The sequence below is a fragment of the Penaeus monodon genome, chromosome 35 (assembly GCF_015228065.2).
Source record: "Penaeus monodon isolate SGIC_2016 chromosome 35, NSTDA_Pmon_1, whole genome shotgun sequence".
Taxonomy (NCBI): Eukaryota; Metazoa; Arthropoda; class Malacostraca; order Decapoda; family Penaeidae; genus Penaeus; species Penaeus monodon.
Window position 1 is genome coordinate 13983921 of NC_051420.1, and position 14941 is coordinate 13998861.

The following is a 14941-nucleotide window of genomic DNA, read 5'->3' on the forward strand; positions in this document are numbered from 1 at the left end:
TCTTACATCTCATCGAAAATGCATTCTGCGGGGGTGCCCCCCGGGGTCAAAACATCCTTTCTGTGTGCCCCCATTCTCATTTCCTTTTTTCCCCCTTTGTTTAATGATGTGCCCCCTTGTTTTGGTCGAGGTTTCGAATTCATCCACATCACTTTTGTCCATAACCTTTTCCCCACGGACCCAACAATTTTTTCCAAAAAAACAAAAACACCACAAGAAATTTCAATTAGTTGGCTTTTTGTTGTACTGAGTTTAAAGGGAAAGACCGGCCCAAAAATAAAATAAAATTTTAAAAGGGGGGGAAAAGCTTGTTTAAAAAGTCAACATGGGGACTAAATAAGTAACCTGAAAAATAAAAAAATGATAATAAATACAAATAACAATATTAATAATAACAACAATTGTTATATCTATAACAACAAAAACCACCAGTAAAATCAACAATAATAATAATTATTATAACAATAATAATTTTTATTTTTTATTATTATTTCATTATTTTCAATTATTTTTATCACATCATATCAAAAAATAATAAATAAATAAAAAAATAAAAAAAAATAATAAAAAAAATTAAAAAAAATTTTAATAATAACAATAATAAAATAATAACAAAAACAATAAAAATATAAAATAATAATAATAAAAAAATAATTAATCATCATAATAACATAACTCATAATATCAATCAAAAAAAATCATAATAATAAAAATGATAAAAATAATAAAAAATAATAATAATTAATAAAAATAGATAATAATAAAAAGATAATATAATGATAATGATAATGAATTAATGATAATGAAATGTAATGATATGATAATATAAGATAATATAAGATAATGATAAAGAAATATAATGTAATGAAATGATAAAGATAATGTAATGATAATGATATGATAAAAATTTAAAAATAATAAAAAATAAAAATAAAAATAATATAAAAAAAATAAAATAATTATAATAAATAATAAAATAATAAAAAATTTAAAGATAAAATTAATGATATAATAAAAGATAATAATGTAAAAATAAAAATGATATAATAATAATGTATAATAAAATATCAATAAAAAATAACAAAAATAATAATAATAATAATAAATATATTATTATTTAATTTTTAGTTTTAAAAAAATAATAACAAAAATAATAAACTAAATAATAATAATATTTATTAAAAAATTAATTTTATTATTATTATTTTTATTTTTATTATTATTATTATTTTTTTAAATAAAAATAAAAACAAAAATTTATGATTAAATAACTTATGATAATCATAATAAAATAAAAATAAAAATTGCAATAAAAATTTTAAAACAAAAATTTTAAATAAGAATAACAATGATAATAATAAAAAAATAAAAAAAATAATAATAAAATAATAATAAAAATAAAAACCAAAAACCAAAAAAAAAATAAAAACAAAAACAGTAAAAACCTTAATGTTTATTAAAAAATAATAAAAAAATAAAAACTAAAAAAAATGAAAATTAAAAAAAAAATAATCAAATAAAAAAAAATTTAATAAACAACAAAAAATGACTATAAACATATAAAAATAAAACTGCGATGAAAACTCCCCTAGCAAAAATAATTATAAAGAAAATTAAAAACCCAAAAAATTTATATAAAAAACTACAAGAAAAACAATACAAAACCCCGTTTATCAAGAAAAATCATAATATAAAAAAAAACTTTAAATTCCCTCACTGTTTTTTTTAAAAAACCCCGTACCCAAAAGATAATAATAATAAAAAAATAAATAATGTAAATTTTTTTTCCCCAGTCGTTTTTTTTTCCCAATTAATAAATAGAAAAAGAAACGAATGAGGGTTTTTGGGGTTGAAAAAAAGTGACAAAAAAAATGCACACAAAAAAATTTAACCCGGGGAAAAAAATTAAAGGGAATTAGCCCTTTAAACAAGTAACCCCCACTCAAACAAAACCCTCTTACTGCAATTCATTTTAAATTTCCCAAACATCACGGGGGCCCCGCTATAAAAACTTCAAAAACTTCAAAATGCAATTTCACCCCCTGAAAAAGCCAACACATAAAAACACTAACAAGAAATATACCCCCTTTTTCATTTTACCACACAAATTTTTTTGGTTTGTGGCTCAAAATTAATCTCCCTCGAAAGTTATTGCCCGGGGGGATCAAAGAATTTCCTATAAAAAAAAAGAGAGTTCCCTAAGGGGGCGGGCCCCAAAAACCCCCTTAACACCAAAAAAACTACAAAAGGTTTCTAAAAAAATGTTGGAGGTTAGTACAAAAAAAAAAACCCAAAACCCTTCTATTTTCAACAGTCAATATCTGATCCTACTTCAACTCAGATGGCATTTCACAGAGACCTCCGGGTACTGCAAAAGGCAGAGAATTCTTAGAAAAGGCAGAGAATTCTTGGAAGACTGGAGGTCAGCAAGATAGAAATAACTTCTGACAGCAAAGCAGTTTAGGGAAGCATGCAATGTTGTGTTTCTATATCTGTGGTTTATTCCAAAAACTACCACATACAAACAATTACACAAAAAATAAACAGACTGACAAAGCTACTGACACATACAGAAAGCCCAAAGACAGAGACAATTTGGCCAAAATTACCACAGTAACCTTAGAGCAAGTAGCAACTTTGGCCTAATGGAACGGGGGGAAATAAAAAATTAAACTATTCAATTTTCCCCCTCTCCTCCGGGTTAAGGGCTTTCTTTCTTTCTTGATTGCTGACCAGTCATGTTTCCATTTTTGTCAATTATAATAGGGTGCATTATATCAGGTTTCTAAAAATTACTCAGACTGCCCAACCCCCTTCTCCCCTAAAGGGGGGAAATTTTTTTTCCGGACCACATGTACTGACCTTTTCCCATTGGACGGGTTTTCCCACCTGAGACATGATCCCCCCTCTTTTTTTCTTTTTTTCCCAGTCTTCCCTCAGTAGACTTATATCATGACTTTCCCTTCATCTCCTCTCCCCATGTAACTCTGGAGAGGTCAAAGTTAAACTTTTTTTTCTAGCCCAATTTTTCCCTTTTTTTTTAGAAAACCATTTCCCAAAGGGTGGTGTTTGACAGCGGGCTTTTGCGGGAAAAATGCCCCCTTTAAAAAAATTGATTTTAAATTATTCTTATTTGAATAGAAAAAGCCCAAATTCTTTTTTTGAGGCCCAAAGAGCTTTTTGGGAAAAAGGGCCCCTTAGCAAAGTGATCCATCTCTGATTTCCCTCGGAATTCACATAATGAACTAGAAACAAAACAAAAGGGGTTTTTTTTTTTGGTTTTTACAAAAATATAAAATTGGGGGTTTAAAGATCTGAACTCTAACCACTGTAGTCACAGGATAAGATCCTATCCACAGTAGTTGCAATAGAGGGGATAGGAGAGTCCTGCCATTACAATCACAAGGTCCCAGATGCAAACCAGCCAGCCCCTCTCAGCCAACTGAGCTGTGACTGAGTACTGACATCAGCCTACTGGGGTCAAAGACAGGGAAAAGGGAAATGGCCCCCCTACCTTTATCAAACTGTGGTTTTAAAATGTTTATTCCCTCATTGGAGGAATGAACAAAAATTTTTAAGTGCAACATATGCTAAGAAAATTATAAATTTTTTTGCTAACATCCCACCCAAAACCCTTTGGGCCCTTTTGGCCTGTGGTGTTTTCAGCCCCGTTTAAATTTTTGTAAGTCAAAAAGGGCTCAAGGAGGAGAAATGACTAGGGCTCCCCCTTTGACAATTGGGTTTAATTAAAATTTATCTTTGCTTGATCAAATATTCTAACAACTTTAAATGTGAGGGGAAAGATCCTTCACTCTTGGACCTTTGGGTAAAAGGGTCTCACATGTACTGTCACATAGGAAGTAAGACTCTGTGAGCAAGGACCTATGCCACAAAAATTACTGACAGTTTAATCTATAGCAAAACATAAAAAGTATTTAGATGAACCACAAAATATTAGTAAATAAAAAAATAATTGTTTTTCGGGATCTTCCAAGCAGAAAAAACGCCTACCAAAATTTTTTTTTTCCTTCAAAACACACTAAAATTAAGTCTGCACTGTTTCCCTTTCTTTATTATGCTGTCTTGATGAATCTTGACCTTTACACCATGCAATAGTTTCAACAATTCTAAAACTTTCTCAATCCCTTTTTTAGTCAAATAGAAGAAATTGAAGAAATCTCTATTTATGACAAAATCAAATCTATAACTATCATTCAGCAAAGAAGAAACAAAACACTTTCCCAAAAAAATGAAAAGTATTTTTGCAGTACCTTTTAAGAACATCTTTTTCAATCTGTAAATAAACTATAATTGGGTACCAAGAATCTTCAAAGAAGGAAATAAAAAAAATAATAATATCTACTTCGATTACGAAAACAGTTTCTTTGTTTTTGGGAAAAAAAATCTAAAAAAAATTAAAAAAATTTTGCTTTCATAAGAGACAACTTTTTAATATGTTTTTTAAAAACCATTTTTTTGTTATATTTTTAAAAACCCCATTTTAAAAATCCCCACACTAACACAAAAAATTTAAAAAAAAAAAAAAATCCAATGAAAAAAAGTGGAAATACCCACCTCTGTGTGTTTAGAGCCCTCCCCCACAGAAGGTCTTTTCCCCTTTACTTTTTTCAGGGGATCACCCCAACTAAAATGTTTTCCCTTTCTTCTCACCATCCCCCGTAAAAAAGAATAAAGAGATGAACAAATTTAATTCCCATTTTTAGATTTTTTTAGGTAAAACTTTCTATTTGTCTGATTTCTTGAAAATGTATTTTCTTATTAACATAAAAAAAAAGAAAAAAAAATTTTGGGGACACTCCCTCCTTTTACTTTTTGATGAAATTTTGTATACAAAGATTAAAAAGTCAAGTAAAAAAAACAAAAAAACTGGGCACAATAAAAATTTCAAAATTTTTGAATTAAAAAAACCCCTTTGCCCAACCTTCAGCCCCACAAATAGCCTGGGCCCTTTAAAACCCGAGCTTTTTTTTTCTCTATTTTTTCACGAAAACTTGTCATGCACAGTTCGGGTTTATATGAACGGGAAAAACCCCACATAATTAAAATTTTAATTCACTTCACAGAAAATCTTGAGCAAAAAACTAGAAATTTTTTGCAAAAATTACCGGGCATTTTTTTTTTTTTAATACTTAAAAACACTTCTGTTCAAAATTACAAAAAGTTTTTGCCTGATCCAAAAATTTTTGGGGGGATAAACCCTTGAAAGAAATTAAACCTACTAAATGGGTTTTAATATCTTGCAGTCTATAAATTTTAAAAATAAAAGTCATTTTTCCCATGGATCTTACATTCAAATTTGGGACTATATTTTTTTCTTGTAAGCCCATTTTGAGGGGAACTAATTCCACCGTACTACTATATGCATCTACAAAAGTAGAAGCTATTTCCCAAAATTTTTGGTCCTAAGCAAATTATATACATCTGTAAAATACAGTCAGTAAACTGGAAAATTATTACTTTAAAAGGGTAACATTTTTTTCTAAAATTATTTCATTTTTTATTACTAATAAAACCCAAAAACTGCCAAAACAAAGTTTTCCCCAATAAATATGACTTGCTTTTTTTCCTTTTAAAACCCCCCCCTTTCCCGGCAAGAAACCAATGATTGGGTGTAACTCGGGAGCTCTGGGATAAACCAGTTTTGTGACTGTGAAAACCCTTCGGGGCTGTGTCCCCTGTGACGGGTTTGGGCTGCTGTGCCCAGGCTCGTTTCCGCCTGGGAAGTCTGGTGCTGATGAACTATAACCAAAGGTGCTGTGAGGGTCGGGGGGCTGGCACCACCCCTGATCTTTTGGGGAGGTCGGGCTTGGGGTTTTTGCTGGTGCCCAAGGTGAGGGGGTTGAGTTTGGGGGTTTGGGCCCTGCCTTTTTGCGGGATGAGGGGGGACATGCGACCTGCTGCTCCTGTGAGGTCCTTCTTGCCTGCTTTTTGTGGGGGCCCACGGGGAAAAATGCACAGGTGCTTGCTGGGGGGGCTGTGGGTAAATTACAAGAGCGGGTTGTGTCTGCTGGGGGCTGCTTGTTGTCCTGTGTTTGGGGAAACAACACTATCTGCTGCCTCTCCCTGGTTACTGGTTTGCTGATCCCACAACAGTGTTTTGTTCCGGGGAAAGGGTGCCCTTTTGACCTGCCCTGTGGTAATTCTGAGAGCTGCGGGGAACTGCTTTTGTCACCCCCTGTTGAGGTTTTTGCTGTGGGATGAGAGACAGCTGTTGTGCTGGTTGTTGGGAGGACCCATGCGGGTGCAAAACCAAACAGTTTTGGGCCCCCAAAACTAGACGGGGCCTTTGGGTGCCCTGGTGCCTAGCCTGTGATCGATGTGATCCCGTCTGGTACTCTGCATTGGTGGAGACGGAGGAAGGGACAAGAACCTGTGTGGCTGGCAAAGCAGTGCCAGAGAGTGGCTGGCTGCCTCCTCCTACGCTGGGGCAAGTCCACAGGATTTGTTCATCACTGCGGATTACAGTATTGCTCTGATCCATTGGGTTGGCCACTGTGGTTAACTGTGCGAGGGGGTCCTGCTCCTCTGGCTCTTGATGCTGCTGAGGCTGCTGTGGAAGGGGATGTGGATTGCATAGGTCCACTATCTTGGAGTCTTTCACAAATACCTGAAATGAAATATGAAACAAGAAAAAAATAGTCAAGATAATAATAATAGTAACACTACAAATACTAAAACTTACATAGAAAAACTAACAATAGCAATGATAATAAAATACTATATAAAACAACATTCACCATCAAAGTAATGACACTAAAGCAACCACAAACTAAATAACAAGCCTTCATAAAATGATGGCAGTAAAAGCAAATATAAGAATAAATCAATAAAAAATAATGCCATCTTGCAGAAAGACCCGTACCTGAGAGTAAGTGTTTTGGGTAAGAGCCACTGGGTAGGAATGGGCAGGGACCGAACGCTGCTTTTTCCTTTTTCTATGATGGATGACTAAATTTCCCCCGATAAAAATTTCCAGATTTAACTGAAACACCGGGTTGAAAAAGGTTAAGGGTACTTGGCTTTTTTTCCATAGCTTGAAAAAATTTAACCCAGGGAGAGACCCTAAAAAAAAGAACTAATATCTGAGAAAAAAATCTTGAAAACCCTGCTTTTCCTACTACACTACACATTTAAAAAGAAAAAAACTGTTTTTTTGTTTGAATTTTTGTACTATATTTTTTCCCACCTTCCCCTTTTTTTCCCCTTGAAAAAAATTTTAAAAATTAATAACAATTGCATTAGTAACAACCAATTTTCAAAATGCAAAAGTCCCTTTTCGGGATAAAATCACTATAAAGGGAAAATTTTAGAATGCCCCTTGAATAAATTTTCTATATTAATAAAATTGAAAAACCTGTCCCAACAAAATTAGCAAATGAATCTTGCACTGTGGAATTATTATTTTCAACTGCATTCAATGATCATTACAATACTTTTATTCCAACTAAAACATGGAAACAAAAAACCCTTTAAATTCCAAAAAACGGTAGGGAAAATAAATTTGGCTGCAACATGCCCTGGGGATTATGCTTATTTCCCGGAACCATTTTTTTCCTTTTTCCCTTCCACAAGGGCCCTGCATTTAGTCCTACAATTGGTCACGCGGCCAACATGGATTAAGCGTGGGCTTGTGGCCAGCCCTTTCCCTTAAACTCCAAACCCCATTTGCCCCTAACGGTTATTACAGCTGGAACTTTCCTTTTAACTTACAAGGTAAGGCCCCTAAGTTCCTGGAAAAATCCAAAAGGGAGGTTTTTTCCCTTCAGATGAAAGTTACTTTTAATTATCATTAATATGAAATGAAGTGAAATAGTTTGCAGATTAACATTTTTTTCCTAAAAAACAAAATAATACATTCCCTACCATAATCCCCTTTCAATCCCCAAATGTAGCATTTGGGAAAAAAAAACCCCAAGCCGTGGAGTCCCCCCAGGCAAAGGGGGGTAGGAAAAAACCTTTTCACTCATGGTTGCTCTCTCCTCTTCAATGCTGCGTATTGTCGGGCGAAGCGTGTTCCCCTCGGCAACCATAGCCTTTATTTTGGGCGGGGAAATGGAACCCTTGTTTGGGGGTGGGTTTTTATATGTAGTGGATCTTGTTGGCAAAAATTTTCCCGCATAAATTTTTATGCCAAAAGAAATATGTCATCATCTTGCTCTGACTACATCTGCCTGTTGCTGCAGAATCATTCTTGTCCCCAAAATTGGTGAGGTCTCTCTTCTCTTCACAATAATCAAGCAAGTCTACCTGAATTTCAGGGAAACATCACCCCGTTTTATGAAAAATCATTTCGAGGAGTGTTTCTAGCTCCCCCCAAATGTTTTGGCAAAAGCACAAATATTCCAGCGCCCCCCACGCCCCTGCAAAAATTTTCCGGGGGAAACTTGCTGCGGGGTCTCTTCTGACCACTATTTGGGAAAATTAAAGATGGGTTTGGGGCGCTTTTTTTGTGCTGGAATGAAAGGCCCCGTCTCCCCCTCAGTCACAAAGAACTCCAGGTACTCTGGGAAGTAAGTCTTCTCCAACTTGTCAATGATGAAAGGAGGTTTCAGTACTGCTTTCTCCAGCTTTTCTTTATAGTAACTATATTCCTTCCTATACTGGTCTTTGGTCTGTTTTTAGCAAAATGCCTTGGGAAACACTCCTTTATCATGAGGACTTTTCCCAAAAAAAATTTTTTTTCTTCCGGGACCAGATGTCCCCTTTAACTTTTGTCCCCCTCACTCGGGCTCCCGCATCTCTTAGGGGTTTTCCCTCCAAAAAAAAATTGGGTCATTTTTAAATTTCCTTCTGCACTTGGGCCAAAAATTTTTCTTGTGTGCTTCAGGGGGGTTTTATTTTGGTCCGTCCCGGGTAATTTGGCTTAAAAGACATTTTGAGAAACTTATGGGATTTGGGGTTTTTCCCCCCAAACTTTTTTGGTATAACGAGAAATTGACTGAGAGCCTCATCCTGAGTATAATCATGTTCTTCTAAGCCAGTCATGTTCTCCGATGTCCCATCTTCTTCTGTCTGACATCCAACTGATACAAACTGTGGTGTTTCTGCTTCATGGTCTGTCCATCCACGCTTCCGAGCAGGATTTCTCCTCGGTTTCCGTGGATTGGGATAATAATTTTATTGGGTTTTTTTTCCCCCCCTCCCGGGGAAACCCCAACTTTTTTTTTCCCCCTGTCCCCCCTGCTCAGGGCCCCCTTTTTTAATGGATTGCAAGGGCGTCTGGTGGATCATCCTTTTTAACATTTCCCCCTACAATTTTGGGGACTGTGTGCAACAAAGGGCTGCAGGTTTTTTCCCCATAAAAATCAACTTCTTTTTTTTTTGACCACTTTTAGGGAAGTCTTTGAAAATTTTCCCCTCCAAAACTGGCACCCCATTAACTGGGGAGATTTCTGGTCCCCATCAAGAGGTTTTACATTCCTACTTTTTTTAAAATGTTTAAATTTTATGTTTTTGGGAAAACCCCCCTTTTTGGGGCCCAAACAAACAAAACCCGTCATTTTCCTTTCACAAAATTTGACAAATCTTGCCTAACTTGTACATGTGCATGTCTTCACTGGCTTCATCCCTCTTTCCCCTATTCCTGTGCTTGGTCCCCCTCTTCCCCGCCCCCTTTTTCTTGGGGAGGGAACTCAAAGCTCCCCATTTGCTTCTCTTCCCCTTTTCTCTGTTTCCCTTTATTTTCATTAATCTTTCCCGCTTTTTTTTCAGTGCCAAATTTTTTTCTTAAAAATAGTGTTCCCCCCTTCTTTTTGGGGGGGGTTTAGGACCTTGGTTTTTTTCTTTGACTCCTCTCCAAACAAAGCCTTCCATGCCCCAAATTTTTTTAAATTTGTTTTTTTCACTATTTCCTCATACTTCCATCACACATGCTTCCCCTTTTTTTCTCCTTCTGCATTTACTTTTAATCAGAGTCTTTCTCTTTATCTTTCATTTTTGAAATGTAAAATTTGGGGTTTTTCCTTATCTACATCTGTGTACTTTTCTGCTTTATTCAGGTGCCTCATTTCTTCTCCATCCCCTGCACCAGTAACACCATCACAAGCGTCCAAGGCTGCCTGGGATTTTGTAACCTGAGATTCTTGACACTCCATCACTACAACATAAATATCCAAATTGGAATTAAATGGGAGCTCCACTCCTAAAACTGACCTGAAAAAAAAAGAAAATCTCTGTAAAAAGTAGTCAAAAGTAGTCATCATTAAGAATTATAATAATGAATATAATCAGGTCTTCAGAAAGTGCTGTACTCTTTGTATGAAAGAATGAAATTATGGGGTTAAAGCCCTTTCCCTACAGAACAAAATTTTTGGGCCCAAACAAGAAAAAAAATTTTGTGTCCCATTAATAAAATTCCCCCCAAAAAAAGGGAAAACTTTTTTTGTCTAGCCTCTTTCCTGACCCGCAAACAGACTCCATGCCACCAGTGGGTATAATCCGGGCCCTTCCTTGTAAAACATGGGGGGAATTTTTGAAGGGAAAGGGAAACAGACAGCCCGTCCAACACCAAGGGGAAAAAAACCCTTTTTAACCTTGGAATTTAACCCAAAAAAATTAAAAATAAATTTTTGTGCATCACCTCTTCCCTTTTGGGGGTTTTTTGTTTTTCCAAAAATCTCTGGGGGTATATTTTTTGTCAAAAAGGGGTTTTTTACTAGATTTTCCCGTCTTTTAAAGGATATGTTTTAACAGCCTTTAAAAAATTTGTTGGAAAATTTTATGAACAACTTGTCAAACCGTTGATAACATTAACCCAAAGCCGGGTGAGGATAGCCCCGTACAGAAAGGCCATGGGCCGCAGGAGTTTATTTTCATTTTATTTTCAATAGATGAAATTCCCCAAAAAACTTTTTCACAAAGATCAATTACTAAATTTTAAACCCCCTTCCCCTCGATTTTTTTCAGAAATTTTCTTTTGATTTTAAATTTTAAAAACTATAACACAAACAAATTAACCCGCATTAAAAAAAAAAACCCCTTTAAAACCAAAGGGAAAGGGGAAAAACAGGGGAGGACATCAGAACTAATTAACCCATTGGGGGGCTGAGGCACCGCCACCTATGTTTTAGATACATTTCAAAAAAACAGTCTACACAAAAATCAAATTTTTCCCAGTGATATTGGGTTAAAACCCGGGAAAATAGGGCAGAAAGCAGATGGGAAAGGGGTGGGGTGGGATAAACAACAGTGTAAAAAAAACAGAATTGCATCGAAAGGGGGGAAAAATTTCCCCAACAAATGAGGATGTGGCTCTAGATATCTTTTTAAAAATGATATAAACCAAAGCTTTTAAGGTTTTTATACAAAATTTATAAAAATGCCCTCAAAACAAACTAGAGGAAACATAGTCCCTTGGGATGTAATGAAACCAGTGGGAAAAAAATTAATTATAAAAAGTAATAAATAAAAAACCCTTTATGATGAAAGATGATTGATGAAAGACTGATGACCAAAAATAAAAAAAACAGTAATAAAAAATATTAAAAAATAACCTTAATTATATATAATTTATTAAAAAATAATAATAAAAAAAAAATAAAATAATAATAATAATAATTAAAAATAATACTAAATAATAATAATAATAATAAAACTAATAATTTAAAAATAAAAATAACAATAAAAATAAAAAAAAAAAAAAAAAAAAAAAAAAAAAAAAAAAAAAAAAAAAAAAAAAAAAGAAAAAAAAAAAAAAAAAAAAAAAAAAAAATATATATTATAAAATATATATATATTAAAATTTTATATATTATTTATTATTTTATATACCCCCACACAACCACCCCACAACACACAACCAAAATATAGTATATAAAAATATATATATATATTTTATATTAATACATACTTTAATTTATGATCAAAACTAAAAAAAATATATGTAGCATTTTTTTCTTTAAAAGACCCAAAATCTGTCCCAAAAAAACTTTTTTAGGGACTAAGGGGGAAAATTTTCGAAACAAAACCCATGCCCAAAAAGGCCCTAGAGATTACAAAATATAAGCTTCTCAAGGAACATATAAATTACAGTTAATTAAAGCAGCAAACAATCTGCAGATAATAAAGACAAGTCCACAATCACCTATCACAGAATCACCCTTTCCCAAAAACTCAAGCACTTTTCTGTAGCCTTTCATTGCTCGGGAACAAATTTGGGAAAGGGCATCATGGGTTTTTTTTCTTTTCTCTCTCCCCCTCTCTATCTTCCCATCTCCATCTCTATCTCTATCTCTATCTCTATCTCTACTCTATCCCTATCTCTATCTTATCTCTATCTCATCCTATCCCTCTCTCTCTCTCTCTCTCTTTTTTTTCTCTTTCTCTTTCTCCTTTTTTCTTTTTTCTTTCCCCTTTTTCCTCTCTCTCTCTTTCTCTCTCTCCCCTTCTTTCCCTTTCCCTTTCCCCCTTTTCTCTCTCTCTTTTCTCTTTCTTTCCCTTTTACACACACACACACAACACATACAACACACACACACCCACACACACAAACACACACCCAACACACACACACACACACACACACCACCAAACACACATACACCATACACACATAAAAACACACACCACACACCCCACCCCACACCCCACCCCCAGGGACAACAAACAAAAAACACACACACACCATATTATATATATATTTTTTTGGGGATTTTTACTTAAAGAGAAATCAAAACAAACTCCCTTTTGGCCCGGGGCCGAGGGAGGGGGGCCATAGCTATTGTTTGAAATGCACCCTTTTCCCTTTAAAAAAGTTTTTTTTGCTTGTATATCACTCAAATTAAAAAAAAGAAGTTCTTTTGTAAAAAGGGGTTTTTCTTTAAAAAAAAAAAAATTTTAATTTTTTTTTTTTTTTTTTCTTATTCTATTTCTTATCAAAAATTATTTTTATTTCGAAATTACAAGGGGGGAACTAAGGTTTTTTTTAAAAAATTACTGAATCAAAACCATTTTTGGGGAAAAATTTCCCCCCGCCTCTTTTGCTAAAGATAAGCTTTAAAATAATGGGCCGAACTTTTATTTTCTGTTTTAAAAGCGGAAAGTTACGTAAACCCAAAACCCCTACCAAAAAAAAAAATAATTTAAAAAAATTTTGTGAAGGGAATACAGCCCCGTAATATTGGGAAAATTTCAAAAAACAAATACAAATTTTGTTTAATGTTTAAAATTTACCCAAACTTCCCCCTACTAGCCCCCAAAACCTTTTAGGCCCCTCCCCGAAAAACTAATAAAACCCCACCTTGTTATTCTTTCACTCAAATTTACAAACCTCTCTAAACACCCCTTTTTTTCCATTTATTTTTTTTTCTTATTTTTTTTCAGTTTTTCCAAACCAAAAAATAAGTGCGGTGATTTACTGCCTTTTTAAAACACCAAAGAAAACGGAAGGGAAAAACGATCGCCTACGCATCCCACAAAATCGAATAGGGTTTTGACTTTAAGCCGTCCTCCCCCAATGAACGACTTTCATGATTTTGGGATAGAACCGGCCCGATGGCTGTGATAAAGTCCCATGCTGAAAGCCATATCAGGCATTATCAAAATATTTACCTCTAATTCTTGTCATATCTGTTAACTTCACATTGCAGATATGCAAGATACCAACAACTCCACACTTTTAGTTTTTTTTTTAAATTTTTAAATTTAAAAATTCGACATTCGTTTTCTACCTTTATTTCAGTTTAGAAAAATATACGAAAATTTATTTGGGTTTTTTTCCCTTTTTTACTCCCCAAAAAATCCCGAAAAACAAAAGAATAATCCTGAAAGTTTAAAACTTCATATTTACTGCATAGTCCAAAAATTTTAAACTTTTATTTTTTAAAATCTAAGTACTGGCCCCAAAATAAATAACAAAACCAAAATTTAAATCTATTAAGAAAGGGGAGAAAACACAAAATCCCTTCTAAAAAAAAGAGTTTAAAAAATTTTCTGATGTTCCCAAAGAAAAAAGTAAAAAAAGCAAGAAGATGCAACAAGCCAGTCACCCCTTTCCCCCAAAAACCCCGCTCTTTTCCCATTCTTTCTTTTAAACCTCTCTACTTTACGTTTTAAATTTACCTCTAAAATCATCCCACTCATCAAATCATCCCCTCAAAGAAGTTTAAAAAAACGGAAAAGGCGGAAAAAATGAGATGAAAAGGGGAAGGGGAAGGGGATTTGGCCTCTTGGGGGTCGGCCCTAAAAGGAGCCCCCGGGTCTGGGCGAGGGGAAATAAGGCACCAAACAGAACCAGCGTTCGGAATTTCCCCCGGGTTCTGATTTGGGGATGGGTCTGTGGGGGGTTTTCCCTTGCTTCTTGGGTTTTTGGGGTGTGTGTGGGGTGTTGTGTTTGTGTGTGTTGTGGTTTTTGTGTGTGGTGTGTGTTGTGTGTTGTTTTTTGTGTGTGTGTTTGTGTGTGGTGTGTGTGTTTATTAAGATAGATAAACAGAGAGATATATAGAGGAAACGAGACAGAGAGAGACAGAGTGTGTGTATATATGTTTTAATTATACATCATAAATTTGTTAAAAGGGAAAAAAACACACACACACACACCACACACGCACACACCCCCACACCCCACACACACCCACCACAAAACACACACACATATATATATATATATAAAATATTTATATATATTATATATAATATATATACTTGTGTATTTAAATATTATATATTTATATATTTATATTTATTATATATTCATGCATATATCTATTATATATATAAAAAATATATAAATATATTTATTTTAGTATATATATATTAAAATATATTTATATTAATATTTTTCCCCCTCTCCTTTTCTCTTTTCTTTCTCTCCTCCCTTTTCTCCCTTCCCCTCCCCTCTCCTCTCTCTCACTCTCTCCTCCTCTCTCTCCCCCTCTCTCTCACTCTCTCCTCTCTCTCTCCCCTCGTCTCTCTCTCTCTTCCC

The 14941-nt window shown here is 34.2% G+C and overlaps 1 pseudogene; it reads right to left on the minus strand.

The window, feature by feature from the left end:
• Positions 1-3785: 3785 nt before the first annotated feature.
• On the minus strand, positions 3786-10440 carry LOC119595244 (annotated as a pseudogene).
• Positions 10441-14941: the final 4501 nt, after the last annotated feature.